Genomic DNA, 3,629 nt, shown 5'->3' with positions numbered 1-3,629 from the left:
GTTAACATGAGCCAACGGGAGAGGGACCGCAATGTATTGCGGTTTGGTCCCGAAAAGAAGCCTTGGTTGCCTCGAAGGGCAACCTAACTCGTTGGTCTTGTGTGACTAACGATCGTACCATATTTCGCTATCAACTCATCCAGGCTCCTCAAGCCTGGTGAGGACGAAACGAAATTCTTCATCGATGCCTTTTCCCGCAACGGTGGTACACATTCAAGCGGGCAAAGGAAATCAATTCGTTGTTCCAACCTTGGAAAGCATTTGCACAGAATGTGCAAAGCATAGGCCGCGAGGCCTGGCTTGACAAACTAGATGCTTCCCGTGATTGGTTCGAGAAACGGACTGTAGTCGGTGCACGCTACAAGCTGCACCGTTTGTCTTGAGAGGCAGGTTTACCTTGCCTCTCATGGGGGCATGCTGTTTTAAGGGTGCAGGTCATGCCCATAACGAGGCACATACCCTTAAGGTTCCTCAATAAAGGATGATCATCTTTTGTGAAATGCGCGAAGGGATTGAGAATCTCCAATCATTTCACGAGCGCGAGAAGCGCTTGTTTTCTGGTGGACCCTGTGCCGAGGAGAATGGGTCTCGTCGTACTTTCGAACGGGACCTGGAATGTCCATTATCACTTGGGTACGGGGTCCTTACTATCACGCGAGGATGGATACGCTCACCATCGAACAAGATAACTCGTTCAACCCCCTTTCACCTCAATGTGATTCAAGAGGCGCTCATTCAGAAAAAGGTTCAGACCACTCGAGTCCGTCAATGGATGTGGAGGGAGAGGAAAACTCGGGTTTGTTTCATTCGCCGAACCCGAGTCAACATCGCGACTTTGATAATGTCGTGCATTATTTACGGTAGGACATTGATCACGAGAGATCTGGTCGTCGCGACTTAGCGACGACAGTTGACCGTGTTTGTCGCAAAATGTTGAGAAGCTGTGCGCTGATCAACTTGCGAACGAAAGGACACATCAGTCCCTTCAAAACGAGCTGGTGAGAGCTTGACAAAAGATTTCATCGTTGGAGGAAAGAGTGGATCGTCTGGTTCATGAGAAAGACTTTGACCCGAGACCATCAGGTTCTGGCTCGGGATCATCAGGAGTTGGCTCGGGACCATCAGGCTTTGGCGGATGCCCTAGACCGTGCCGATTAAATTCGGAACCGGAAGAAACCTCGTAGTAATGGTACGGGTGGAGACGCCCGACATTAAAAACGTAGGATGGGTATGCATTCTCCGAGGCAGCTGGGTCGCGTACGCATTGCCTTGGCGATGTAGTACACGAAACGGGACGATATACCTGGACAGTAATTTATTACTGCCCACATTCGTCACTACATGTTTTGATAGGTTTACCGTAGACATTAGGACTAGATCATTAACATTAAATGAAAGAATGTTTGCTCTCCCATTTTTGACAGAATTCAGTTTCTGTCGGTCCACCACATCAGCGATGGAATCTTGTACGAAACGGGTCACTGCTTCTCTAGCCAACAGGAATTCACCTGCTGACTCGGTTTTGTTTTTGTCTTTAGTGCGACCGGTGCGCACTGCGGAGATGTCATTCTCCTCATTAGTGAGAGCATTATCGTTCTCACTAATAATGATGTTTTCGATGCTAAGTATTTCAGCATCTTATCAAAATCAGCGATAGCTTATCAGTATTGCTGAGTTTGTCCACTTCAATATTGATTAATTCAATATTTGTGTCCTTCGCATTGACCTTACGGTCAATGCGTGATGCGCAAGAGCTAGATTGTTCTTTCCTCGAGCAAGTCCCCCGGCCTGAATATGAGTTGCTTTCAAACAAGGTGGGTATACGTGGATGGCGTTAGCCGTTCACGAAAAACGGTATATGCTTTGCAGAAGCATATGCAAATTCTACCGTCGGCAAGAACTCGCTCGAACTCGTAAAACATTGGACGTATTCGCGAAGTATCTCTTCGAGGATACGATTTGCACGTTCTGTCTGACCATCTGTTTCAGAATGGTAAATAACGACACTTACTAATGTGCTTCAAAAAATTTCAACACAGATTGCCACAACTCCGCCGTGAATCTGGGGTCTCGATCTGAGACCAACCCATGGAATCAAAATATCGTGTCAACAAAGACACGAGCACAGCCTTTGACTGTGATCATCTCCGGCACTGCAGCAAGATTTACCATCTTGCTGAAACGATCAACAAACACAAGAATGTCATTATTCTTGTGATCGTTTTCAGAAAATCCGAAGACGAAGTCCATCTATACGGACTGCCAACACTCTGTCGGAACAGGCAGAGGTTGAAACGGAGCACGGGATGAAGCATTGGGCTTCACCCGTTGACAAACTTCGTAAGCACGTATGCACTTGCCGACGAACTCATACTGGTGTGGCCAGTACAAGTCGCGACTTATCGTAAGATAGGTATTTTCACGTCCACGAGATGCGGGTCGTGGGAAGTATTTCAAGTGCTACCAAGTGTAGGCGGGCACGTCGTAATGCGGCCACGCTCTACTTAGATACACACCCTAGCACAGCGAGGGAGCGGTCAAACCAGCTTCTCTTGCGGGCAGTGAGGTAGTTATGGTGGGCGCGTTAGCGACCCACCCAACGCACTAAGTGCTTTAGATAAATGTCGTCACAGGAGCGGTAATCCGGCTCCTCGCGCGCACTTACCATGTTGGAAGTAGTTTTCAGACTGATTTATATTTAGTCGCATTAAATATGAATACCAATTTTTACCAATCAAGATGTCATCTCTATAGATAACACTTAATATGTATTGCGAGCGTATCTTTCTAGATACCTCGCGTAACGGATGACGCTAGCCGTCATCCCTCCTAATGTGAATGCTCCTATGTGCATCACATACGCAAGGGTTGGTCACAAATGTGAACCACACCCGAGTAGTGGGTCTAATTACTTTATTTAAGTAATTGACGATCCCCTTAAGTACACCAAGTGTACTTAACGGGGACGGTGTAACATTAGGGCGACTTTAGCCCGTTACACTAGTGCTTACCAGTACTAGTGAAAGGTGCCCATTACACGTACTGTAACGGGGTGTAACGTTACATGAAATTAACACTTAAAGGTTGTTAATTAATATGTTATCTAAAAGGTAGATAATATTTGGAGGATATTACTTTATATAGTAATATCCTGAGTTCTTATACATAAATAGGTATAGGTCATTATGTCTATTTATTCCGGAGACTAATCAGCTGTAGAAGTAATCAAAGAGAGTTACAAGATAAGATAGATAAGAATTCATTTACATGTTTAGTATTAGTTTATAGTTAAGTCAGCATTTACAAAGATAGATTAAGAGACACTTAATTATATTAATACAGTTCTCATTTTACCCTCTTAAGTTAACTTGTCTTAAGAGAAGTCTTCCTCTATACGTACAGTGTACGTCACCTAACGAAAGGCACCACTCACAACTGAAGCAGTGTGAAGTGGACTTGTACTGAAACAGTACAAGTCGCAGTGCCCCGTTACACTGGGCGTCCCCTCCTAATGTGAATGCACCGATGTGCATCACATACACAATGGTTGGTTACAAATGTGCACCACACCCACCCTTTCGAGAAGATCGATATTATTGTACGTACTGTGCAAAAACAGCAACGTTTTA

The sequence above is a fragment of the Bremia lactucae genome, linkage group LG3, assembly GCF_004359215.1.
Source record: "Bremia lactucae strain SF5 linkage group LG3, whole genome shotgun sequence".
In the NCBI taxonomy this organism is placed as follows: Eukaryota; Oomycota; class Peronosporomycetes; order Peronosporales; family Peronosporaceae; genus Bremia; species Bremia lactucae.
Note: the sequence above shows the minus strand (reverse complement) of the source record.